The sequence below is a fragment of the Alligator mississippiensis genome, chromosome 4, assembly GCF_030867095.1.
Source record: "Alligator mississippiensis isolate rAllMis1 chromosome 4, rAllMis1, whole genome shotgun sequence".
NCBI classification, from domain to species: Eukaryota; Metazoa; Chordata; order Crocodylia; family Alligatoridae; genus Alligator; species Alligator mississippiensis.
In genome coordinates, this window is record NC_081827.1 from 164,014,986 (window position 1) to 164,027,363 (window position 12,378).

A 12,378-nucleotide genomic window follows, 5' to 3' on the forward strand; every position below is an offset into this window, starting at 1 on the left:
CAGAGTGGGGCCAGGGATTGTAGTGAGGCTGGGATCAGGCAGGAACAAACAGGAGCAGGGCAGATGTCCAAGGAGCACACACACAGGCAATGTTGCTGGGACATGTCCCACAGGAAGTAGGAGGGTTTTTATAACTCTCCTATCAGGGGTTTGTGGTCCTTATAGGTTCTCTTTGGTCACCTGACTCCTTATTAATATCCCTATGGAAGGAACCAAACTGAGCTGAGGCTGGTGTCTGACCAGCTGTGGGATAGTACTGAAGACCCAGCCTCCATGTGTGGGCCTGGCACCCCTGGTTTTGAATCCCTATGATCCTAATACCTCCTGCCCTTCCCCACCCCAACTGGGCAAAAGTAAGCCACATGAGCGTAGACTGAGTACAGCAAATGGCATATACACCCTCAGGGTGCATCCACATATGCAAGCATGTGTGCTTGCAGCAGCTCAAATAGAACCGGTGCAAATTTGAGCTGGGGCTTTTTGCCTCAGCACACATGCCCAGACATGCACTTTGTTGTGGAGCAATTGGTGAATGGTGCCACTTGGGGCAAAATAACCCTGCCTGGCTGCTCCTAGATCTGCAGCCCGGGGTGGCGGGGCAGCTAGAACATAGGGCCAGCACCTGTGCTGGCTCCAGCAGTATAAAAATCTGCCCTGGCCAGCAGCTCAGGGCTACTTGCCTTCAGGTTCTTGAGGCTCAGCCACTTGGTATCTGGGGACACTAGCCCCATGTATCAGCTAGACTGCTGAAGCAGCATCTCAAATTCACTTTTAAAATACCCCCAAATCCACATTCTTTCAAAATTAGAAGAAAGAGAGAGAGAGAGAGACTGATCAGATGGCCAATGTTTTATTGCTTTATTTACACTGTTAAAGAAATTTGGAAGTCCAACTAGTGTCTCTAGTATCATAATAAAATAAATCCTAAATATCTATGTTTTAATGTTTGCTTTTGGTTTCCTTATGACATTGTGGGTGTGTGATGGGGGGGATAGGGGGTTTTCAGTAGGGGGTGAGAAGTGGGGGGATGCGAGTCAGTGTGTGGGTAGGTGTGGCAGGACTGTGGGTGTGGAGGCTGCTTAGGAAGTGTGGGTCCTCTGTATGAAAGTGTGGAGGCTGGAGAGAAGCAGAACAAGCAGGGGACTGGAGAGAATAGGAGAACAAGCAGGAGGCTTGCTCCCCCTGTGCCCCCCCCATCATTCCCCGCACCACTCACTTGCTCTCCCAGCCCCACCCACACACACATTCACCGGCACTAGTAGAGAACGAGGCTGGAGAGCAGGGGAAGTCTTCATCTTATTTCCAGGGGCTTGTCTCCAGCCTCCTGCTCGTCTCCAGGGGAACAAGCAGGAGGCTGGAAGCATTATCCTGCTTGTCTCCATCCTACTGCTCATTCCCCCACTCGTCTCCAGCCTTCTGCTTGGGGTTTGAGATGCTGCAAGATGTACGTGCAGGCTCGTCTGGACATGCCCCCAATATCCAGAGAGGCCCCTTCCAGTCCTATGTTCCCAAGTGGCTGACAATGAAAATATGGGACACTAAAGTGATAAGAACAGATGCTGAATCTTAGCCAAAACGCCAAGAAGCAATCATTACACATGGGTAGAATTCTGTCTCCCTTTGTGCATCCTAGTGTCACTCTTCTAGATGTCTACCTGGCTGTTTTTGTCCCTCACTTTATGCTGTGGATGTGTAAGCATATGGATGTGTGCATATACCTGAGCATAAGTCCTGAAAAATTGCAGCAAGTTAGGGCACTTGCCTGAGAGGTTAGGGCACCCGAGAAGCAGGGCTATCAGTCCTCCCTCTCTGCCCCTCTCTCAGAGGAGTCTGAACCTATATCTCTCTTGACTTCCCAGAACAGCATTCTAACCACCACACATGTGCTCTACATTATCCAGACTCCTTCTGAAGCTGAGACACTGTCCCTTGCATTTAATAGTTATTGAATAAAGGGTCATTCATGCAAATTGAAATTTTTAGCCAATCAAGAACAAATGTTAAGGCTAGAAACAGGGACCTGTGCCCTTCCAAGCTAGCATCTCTCACTAAAACACATACCCAGGTTCCACATACCTCCCTCAGCTGTCCTGAAAGTCAACTTCAAGGGATTGTCAGAGATGCCACTGGGTAATACCTGGCTTGTGGCATAGTGGTTCAAGCAATGTTCTGGGGAATCAGAGTAAGGGAGGCCTAGAATCCAGCTTCCTAGGTTAAGTGCCCTAACCATCCAGCTATTGGAAATAAAACACAGGAGGGTTGTCCTCCTGAGGAACCCTGGGTTTCTGCTTGTATACATTTTCTGAACTTGGATGCTCATACATGTCTAGAATGGGCATGTGTACATAGCCATGTAAATGCTCAAACTACATGCATACACTTACATATCTCTACTACAGGGTAGAATTGCTCCCTGCAGCTAAGTGTTGTTTAGACGCAAAAAGGAAAATAGAAGCTACCCTAATTGTAATCTGTTTGTTGCTCAGGTAGAGTAGAATAAACCAATCTGTTGTTTCATTCTCATTTTCTATGTAGCTTAAAAATGACAACTTATATACTATGAGAAACTGGACCCAAAGATGATCTTGATCTTTAAACATTTTCTGTTTATACAGTATGCATGCCTGTCGTGTTCTTGTTTTCACTGTGTGTTCCTTTTTTTTTGCATGTATTAAGTTCTCTTACATCAAACAATTTAATTACAATAAAGACTATTAATTGGCACTCAGGCAGTCATTAGGCCATTTGAATTGTCTGGTGACTCTTGAGCTATTTCTTTCTTTAAGAAGCAGAGTACACATTATGAATACCTGTAAAAGCCTTCATATTCAGCATGTCATTGATGGACTTAGCAGCAGTTCCTTTTACTAATCTTCTTCTCTTTCTCTTCTTGATTCCAAATGGTAAGATTCTCTTCAATATCCGAGGGTATTTTCATATGTGCCCTGGGAGCAGGCATGGCGGGGGGCATGCTTTCATTATGGAGGCTCCAAGAGTCACTCTAAATAAAGCACCCAGAGCATTCATTTATCAGCATCCCTGTACTTCAAAATGGTGGCATGGGCACTTTAGATAAAGCTTGTCGAATGAGCATTAGATAAAGTGCCTCCACCACCATTTTTTAGTGTTGGGATGCTGATGCATAAATACATGCTGTAATTATAGTGCCTCAGAGCAGCCTCTAGGCTTGTGTACAGGCACCCTCAGAGCCTTTGTGGAAGACCAATGGTAGCCTATTGCCATCTCCAAATGCAGGATCTTGGGGAAGAAGCCATCCCTTCATACTTTGGGAAGCAGACAGTTCTTTGATAAAAGCATACCTGAAGTGCATTCCTTCCTCCAGCAGTTGTAGAGTGAACCTATTTCCAGGTTATAAAAAAAATTAGAATTAAACTAAAGTGAAAGGTATTTTAGATAAAATTATTTACAACTGTCCATAATACATTAATTTCAATCCCTTGAAAATTCCATTCACTTTTTCTTCCTACCTAGAATAATCTTTTGCTCATCTCCATCTGTTCCTCTACACCAAGGGTGTCAAATATCTGGCCTGTAGAAACCCATCATCCATGAGTCTGACTTAACCCACAGGCACATGTGGCATGAGCCAACCCAACCTCACAGGCAGAACCCGGGATGCACAATACACACATCACCTGTTCCAGCCACTCTAGGATCTCCGCCACATGTGGCAGCTGCCCTGCTGGTACGGGACTGGATGCACACCTGCAGATATCACATGCAGCATGGTTCCCAGACTGGCTTGAGTAGGTACCATATGAAGCACAGTTCCCTGAGCAGCCAGAACAGGTGCCACATATGATGGATCCAACATGGGGTGGGGGAGGTCCACGTGTGCAATCTGGCCTACAGACTGGCCCCTCACAGGCCAGATAGTTTTCAATTTTGACATCCTTGCTGTATGTTGTCTTCCTCCTACAGTAAAACAATGTATTTCTTGCACTTTTGCTTCCTCTCATTTATTTCCCTCACTCTGCCTTCACTCTTTGACCTCTTCACCCACCAACCTAATGCTGGCCTTACCCATAAAAGTCATTCCCCTTCTCTTTCCCCCTCTCTAACCTTCCAGTTTTCAAACTGGCCTTATTTTTGTTCATTGTATTTTATGTATCATGTTTTCTAAAGAAGCTATAGCATTTTGTTAAACTTTTTAGCTGTACAAAAGATACAATTTACACCCCCTACCCTTTACTTTAAGAACCTTTTCTGAGCAGGGAAAAAAGTGGAAATCATCAGCAGAACAATTAAACAAGTATTGTGTGGGGAACATATACATTGGAATGCCACAAAAGAAGTGCTGAGGCAGGAAGCAGGAATACACAAGTACACTATCCTATGAGAAGTTTAAGTAAGGGACCAGCCAAAGTCAAAGCACAGAGAAACGGATTGACAATTCAAAGAATGAGAAGTATTCAGATACCACAGAGGGATAGACTTGACCTAAGCTCAAAGAATGTTTCAGAGTCCTAAGCAAAGGGAGGCAGGAAAATATATAGTTTTTTCTTATTTTGTCTAGACTTCTATATTCATCATATTGCTGAAATAAAAAATAATTTGTTTTAGAATCCTATGCAAAACGTGTTTGTTACCTGTTATATGCTCCCAAGAATTTAACTGCGAACAAAGATAGGGAGGACAGATGTGGGGTGCAGTGGGGCAGATGCACCACCCTTTCAGATCATGCCATAGGAGTGACAGTCAAGGGGTTTTTTTTCCCCCTAAGTCCCCGAACATGGGTGACTGGTGCCTCCTGAGTCTGGGGGCACCAGCAGCTGATCACCAACCCCAGAAGTGCCAGTGGCACTTCTCTTGGCACCTCCACTCCCCCACTGGTGAAGGCCAATCTTGGGAGGGCACATGCCCCCTGTGCCTCCCCTATGCAATTTATGTCCCCAAACCAAGTAAGAATCCCTCCTCCCTTTTCCCTCTATGCTCCGCAGCCCCTTTCTTGCCTTAACCCACCCAACCCCCACTTGCCACTGCAGTCTCCAGCTCTCCTGGAGGGTGAGTTCCAGAGGCATTCCTGCCCACTCTGCATGGACTTGGGCACAGCCAGAGGCAGCAGCAGTAGTGGGCAGGTTCCTTCTCCCTGCCCAATCCCCCTGGGTGTTCCTTGCCAGCTCAGGAGCAGGTGTGGAAGAAAGTAACCTGCCCACTGCCACTCCTGTCTTTAGCCAACTCTTGTGCTCCCCATGCAGCCCTGGCTGAAGCAGGGCAGAAGTAGCTCTGGGGCTCTCCCCATGCCTGGGTGGCTTGGGGACAGTGGCAGGCAAGCTGAGAGGCAGAGAGGAAGGTGATGCTAAAGGGAAAGGGAGGGAAAATGCTGCTTAGCACAGAGAGGAAGGGAGATGGGAAGGAAGTTTTTTACCTGATTGAGGGACATAAAAGATCCCTAGATGCTGCTCTTGCAGCACAGTTTACCCACCCTGATGTGTATATGGAGGGGAAATGGGGATGCAGCCACCTCTGCAGCACAGGTCACTGTTTCCACACCTCTACAAAATCCTGGATCTGCCCATGAACAGAACCTCCATGGGGTTAGTATTTTAGGAAAGGCTGCTGTGCTTAAGCTACTGACACACCAGCACTGTCCTTGGGGCCTAGGGCAACTGAACTCCACCGCCCCATATCCAAGAAAGAGTAATGGACAAGAAGCTTGTACCCCAGAAATGTGCCATGTAGGCCAAGGGAAGAAACAGTACTACACTCCACTGTAAATTAAAAAAAAATAAATAAATACATAGATCCAATTGACTGGAATCCAACGCAGCAGTCTAGTGCATAGTCTGCTAGGAGAAACTCTCCCCCAAGGCTGTGACAGTTACACTATCTTGACCAAACTACACAAATACCACATGAAATAGTTCATAAGCATAGACTCTTATGACCACATCTCAGGAAACTCTAACAGCCTCTTAGCTTTTCATATAAAAAAATATATGCCAGTACCTGAATCTAAAATGAGACTTTTTCTCCCTCCCTATGTGGTCAGGGGAGGCATGTCATCTTCGATTCAAGAAAATATGGTAATATACCAATTACCACAAACCATAACTGTGAAGTCACTTAAATAAAGCCTGTCCAACTGGTAGCCCATGGATGGCATGCAGCTGCTTGCAACAAGGGGAGGGGCGTGCCTGAGCACTAGGGGGGACCCTAGCCGCCCTCATAGTGTGTGGCTTGTGCAGCAAGTGACTCATAGGACTGCAGCTCCCTACCCCCCCCCCCACAAGTTGGACTGCCCTGTTTTAAATCATTGTCAAGCATATAACTGAGGTATTCTTGCCTGATAGAAGCTCTACCTTCTTTAAAACCACATTACTGATACTGTTTTCACCATCAGGCAATTCTAGGAAAAGTACTAAGAAAAAAATCTGGTTCTTTATTTAGCCTTTGTTAATCTCATAATGGCCTTTGGTACAATTAACAGAAGACTTTTGGAAATTATTAGCCAAAGTAGATTGCCCCAAAAAGTTTATCCAGATAATCTATTACTTCTACAACAATAAGAGGGCAGAAGCCATTGAAGTTGGGGATGACTTCAACCCTTATCCTATATTCTAACTCCCACTCTACTAAGTGCCTTTTTATATACGTATATGCACCTTCAGAAGCTTAGATGAATTAGTGTGCGTGTGTGCATATATTTATATTACACACACATTTTAGCATGGATGATAAACTAGTCTTTGCTCCCTACAGTCCAAAGCTAAGACCCATGAAAAACGGTTTTGAAAACTCTTGTTTGCATGCAACTGCTCTTTGCCAACACAGAGATGGATCTCCAAGTCATCACTGACCACTTTGAGGGCTGCATAAGAATTCTGGTCTCATTAGAAGTCTTAAGAAGATGGAAGCAATGTACCAATCTGTTCCTGGTAAAATTCATTTACTGTCTATTACATCACTATTGATAGTGACCCACTACCTGCAGAAGATAAATTCATCAATCTGAGAAGCACCAGATCAAGTAATATGTTTATGGCAGATGGGGGTCTGAGGGGTGGCCATGACATTCCCCAGTGACCCTTAACCAGGCCAACTCCACCCCGAGGATACCTACTTATTTTGCCCACCACACCTTGTAGGTATCATCATCATCATCATCATCACTAGGGAGGCTGCCTCCAAGACTTTGTATGGCCCTCAGTCCCACTAAACCTTACTAGATTGTACTGGCCTTTGGACCCCTCGCTAGGTCCTTCTCCCAGATAGTGCCTCCTGGGACACCTCGAGCCTTATGGGCTAATTGAGTGGCTCCAAATCCTCCCCTTTACCACACCCCATGCCTTGCAGATGCAATACAAATAGCTGACTCCCTCAGCCCTTTTCTAGGAGTTGAACTTTGTCCCTATACCAGGTCTTTTCCATGGCCCAGTCTATGGCGCCCCTCTGGCACTGGGCCCTCCCGCCCCTGTATCTGCTATGCCCTTCTGGCACCAGGCTCACTGGCCTCCAACCTCTGCACCCCACTGGCACTGAGCCCTCCAGCCCATATAGCTGTGCCACTCTGGTGCTGGGCTCTGCACAATAGGGTGCCCCGCCCACTAGGCACCAATGAGGTCTCCTCCTCCCCTTATAACCTCATCCCAAAACCCCCAGTAAAATAATAACACAAACATAGGCCTCTGGGCTACAACACAACAATACTAATGGAGACTGTGGTCTGCCCCTTTAAGAAGGTAAAACTTCCACCCTAGGATAGTGTCCCCTAGTCCTGTGTACCTTGTAGGCTCCTACAGCCTTAGTCCTTATAAGCAGCAAAGCAGGCGACTAAATGTCTCTGAGTAGTTCTCTAATGCCATGCTCCTTCCCTTGGCAGTCTCCCCAGAGAGAGGGGAACTCCTAGCTCCAGCCCTGAGCTTATATGTTCCCAGAGCCCTGCCTCCTTCTGGTCATCTGACTGCCTGCAGGTGCTGGCCAATTATCCCATTAGGCTGTTGCTCAGGCAACCTGCAGCTCCCTGGCCAGGCGGCTTCTGCCCTTAAAGGAGCAGGCACATTTTAGTGCCCTGCTACAATGTTCTTAGATGGTTAAGCAGGTCTTTTGGAAGGCTCCAGCTAAGGCTGTAGGAAAAATAGAAGCAAAATTTGAAGTCTATAAGGCAACAGTCATACCATAACTGTACACATTTGAGATCTGTACTGCATATATTTACCATATTAGATAACTCAGTCACTTATATATAACTTATCTATGAAAGATCATGAAAATTCATGACAGCATATACCATATACTGAAGTCCTAAAAATACCAAATATGGCTGGCAAAGAAATAATAGCAAAGATGCAGTTGAGGTGAGTTGGCCACCTAGTCTGAACACGTGACACTAGACTACAAAAGAAGGTATTTTTCTATGGTCAGTTAAGTTTGGTAAATGATCTCATAGTGGTCAGCTTAAACGGTTTAAAGTCTAAACAAAAATAATGCGGTATTTCCACTGACACTTGGGACCAGGATATGTATGAGAAAGAGAGTAGTGAAAACTTATTCAGAGTAGTCTAATTACATTTGCAATAACTCTCTACCCAGCTAGCAGAAGAAAAGAAAGCTCAAATGAAGCATGGGAGAGAACCACTTTTAGGTCAATCTAAGTAGGGATACACTAATTTGGGTCAATACCAATGACTAATTTTTAACGAGCCATATTGGCTGATACCAATCTGATTCCAATATGCAGCCCTGCAGCATGGAGAGAGGCGTCTGGCTGATAAGTCTGTGGTGGGGGAAGGGAAGGGGCGTGGGAGAGGCAGATCAAGGCCCCTGCAGTGAGGGAGGGTGTAGGGCTGAGGCTGGGGCAGGCACTGCCCAGCAAGGGCAGGGTGGTGCGGGGCACTCCCACCGCTGTGCACACCCCAGGAGGCCGTGTGCCCCCAGATCTGTGCACAGGGCGAGGGTGGGTTGCCACTGCAGGCTAGAGCAGTGCTGGGCTCTTCCCAGTGGAGGGGGAGCTGGGCTGTGCTTGGGGTGCATGGCAGCAGTGCTGGGAGCGGAGGCTACAGCGAATTTTAGGATGGCTGCAACCCTCCCTCCCAGTGCCACCACCACCTGCCCCATGCACAGATCCAGGGGCACACGCCCCACCCCCAAGCTCTCCTGGGGTCCATGCAGTGGCAGGAGCCACCCCCTCCCACCCCCGAACCCTCTGAACCAGCCACAGCTCCGTCCCATTACCTGCCCCATCCTGGCTTGGCAGTGCCTGCCCCTGCCCAGCCCTACTCCCATTCTCTCCCTCACCACGGAGGCCTCAATCTGCCCCACAACACACACCTTCCCTCCCACCTTGCCCCTTCCCCCACAACAGACTTACCAGCCAGACCTGGCTGCTCTCACATTGCCAGGCTGCGCTCCTGGCTGCCTGCAAGCTGCACTGCAGCTGCATGCATGCACACAGCATTTATCGGCCACATCAGACAAAAAAAGCTGATTACTGATGCTCTCAATTTTCCTCATATCAGTGCCGATCCAATATGGGACAGGTGTATCTTACATGTTTCAAACTGTATGTAGAAGAACATTCTTCATAAAACCTGGACTCTATAGCCATATGAGAACTCACAATCAAAACAAATATGGAAAAGTTTTTATCTGTCATCATCAGAAATGATGCATAACCCCCATTTTCTCTGAGTCTTCTTTATAGAATATTCTTACGGATATGCCACCTGTATATAGAACAAGGGCTGGCAAAATATGGCCCACAGGCCAAATCTGGCCCACCAAGCCATTCTATCCAGCCCGCGAAGCCCCTGAAAAATTTAGAAAATTAATTATCTGCCCCTGGCTGCCTGTCAAAGATGACCCAAGGGCCAGTGGCAAGACCTAGGGGGGCAGGACCCAGCAGCCACAGCAGCAAGACCCGCCTGGCCCCACCTCCAACTGGAAGCCTCTGCCTAGAAGAGGCTATTGGTCTGGTGACCATGGGGCTGTACCCTGCCTCCCTCCAGGAAATACAGCTAAGAAAAAGGGAGGCAGGGGAGGACTGCGGGTGATCACCCCAGTCCTCAAGGCTGGGCCAGCTCCTTCTGAGTCCTGCAGTCCTGGCGGTGCAAGCAGATACCACATGATGCCGGAGCAGCCAGCCAGCGGGTGAGGCAGGAAAATGGGGAAAGGATGGTGGCAGGCAAGGGGGTGAGTGGCAGCAAGCGGGTGGGCACCAGTGAGAGAGAGAGAGAGAGAGAGAGAGAGAGAGAGAGAGAGAGAGAGAGAGAGAGAGCGCATGCATGGAACAAAGTGTGTGCGCATGCACAATGAGGCAGGGAGAGAGCCCCACACACCCCCCACCATACACATGCACCCACACACCCCCTCATACTGCCATACATACTAACCCCAACACCCACACCCCCCCACACACCACAGCCATCCTCTCCCTCCACACATGCCACAGCCCTCCTCAGCCACCCACCCTCCCATACAGCCCCCCCACAATCCTTGTGACCACCCACACCCCATGTATCCACACACCCAGATGCTCCCTTACCCCACACAGCTATCCACCCCCTCAAAACCCTCATCCACACATCAACACCCTCTCCCACACCCCACATACCCACACCAGCCCCCCAAAAACCTATACCCACACATGTATACACCCACCCCCTTCACAATATACAAGAATAAGACTTCATTTTAAGCTATTGTGCAATCACCTCCATGTACACTACACAAATACATGTAAATCAGGAAAAAAATTTTTTTTTTTAAATCAAATTAATGAATGTTATAGATGTTTGATTTTTAGAATATAATTTGGTATTTTTCTGGTTCCAAGATGGCAAAAACCTTTGCTGAAAGGAGTATTTTCAAGGGCAAGAGGAAGGACTTCTGGTGGCAAAGGTCAGGGGTTAGAGGGGCAGGACTTCTGGTCCAAGACCAGGTGTCAGGGCACCTGTCAAGGGGTGTGGCTACCCATGAGGCCCTTGACAGCTTGCTAAAACTCAGTAAGCAGCCCTCCAACCAAAATAATTGCCAGCCCCCGATACAGAAGCATCTCACCATCTCCCATGAGGATCTTGCTGCTGACAATCTCCAGCAATATTGTAAACAACAGGGCCAACCCCTAATGCAGTTCAATGCTAACTTCAAGAGGATTTGTCACTCATATAAGATCATTCATATCTGCCATTCGTGTAAGGTCAAATCATCATTTTAAATTATCTGTATATATGCCATTTATTCTTGGTCACATCAAAGTTCCTCAGCCCAGGTGAGAGTATTCTTTTACCTAATTTATTATGTGCTTTTCCTAAGCCCATAAAGCCCAGCTTTCCTGATATTACTTTAACGGCTTCATTACACTTGCCAATCATAAAAATTGCATGTGTAGTCACTCACCCTTTCTTAAAGGCAAACTATTCTTGTCTGAGTGAAGGTTCAACCAATCGTAGCAGCAACATGTTCCGGAGTCTCATTCCATGAGCTTCGTTCCATCCCGTCTTCATTCCGTGAGCTTCCTTTCTCCGAAACTTCTGCAGTCGTGGATGTTTTCCTTCTTACCTACTGGGGCTAAGATACACTTGCACCAGTCTTAAGAAATCTCTGGTCTCACCGTACAGCTTTAAACTTTCTGTTCATCTATTTTGTGCTCTTTTGCCCAACACTTTCACCAGTGAAGCCTACTGTCACTTCATCAGGTAGCATTGCGGTGCTGTTTTTCTTTCCCTGGGGCACTCCAGCAGGTCTAAATGCCAATCCTACAGCACCGCCTTTCCCTGGGCACCTCTTTTTAGAATAATAATTGACAGAGAAAAGAAAGCAGGGCAGAGGGGAACCACAGCATGTTATGGGGGGACACCCTGAGCTAAAAAATAACCATGCAGCAGCTCCCGAGTGGACGGTTTTGCATTATAGCAACCTTCACAGGTGTGGTGATGGGGTATCACCTAGTCAAAGAGCTGCACACGCGCCAAGTGCCTCACTGACGACAACTGTGCAAGGGGCATTTGTGTTGGAAACATCACCGTGCATGGCAACACACGTGCGCCTCACGCTGTTTTGCAAGGAGAGCTGGGTGGCATGGCAAGGGTGGCTTGGACACCATCACATAAGCAAACATGGCAGCATCACCCTGGCACCTGTATGGCACTTCGAGAGCCTCTCCATGCAGATGAGGCCAAAAGGCTCAGGGGAAAGCAGTGGAAATAGCGCCAGCGCCGCTGAATCCCGACAGCACTGGCGCGGGTCAAAAAAGGCGCCAACTGCCTCACCCCGCCCCGGCTTAACACGTGATCAGCTAAGCTTCGCTCCGCCTGCCTGACGTCACTCATCACGCGTCTGTCAACTGTCCCCCGACGTGGCTTTACCTTCTTCCTACCTGCTGATTCGCCAAAAAGGAAAGAGAGAAAAATAACCCGC

The 12,378-nt window shown here is 47.6% G+C and overlaps 1 long non-coding RNA gene across 1 annotated transcript; it reads right to left on the reverse strand.

The window, feature by feature from the left end:
- Nucleotides 1-843: 843 nt before the first annotated feature.
- On the reverse strand, nucleotides 844-12,232 carry LOC106738029 (uncharacterized). The gene is made up of 2 exons (XR_009462005.1): nucleotides 11,359-12,232; nucleotides 844-3,359 (listed from the first exon to the last, which is right to left on the reverse strand). It is a non-coding gene; the product is annotated as an uncharacterized LOC106738029 (long non-coding RNA).
- Between the last annotated feature and the right edge of the window lie 146 nt (nucleotides 12,233-12,378).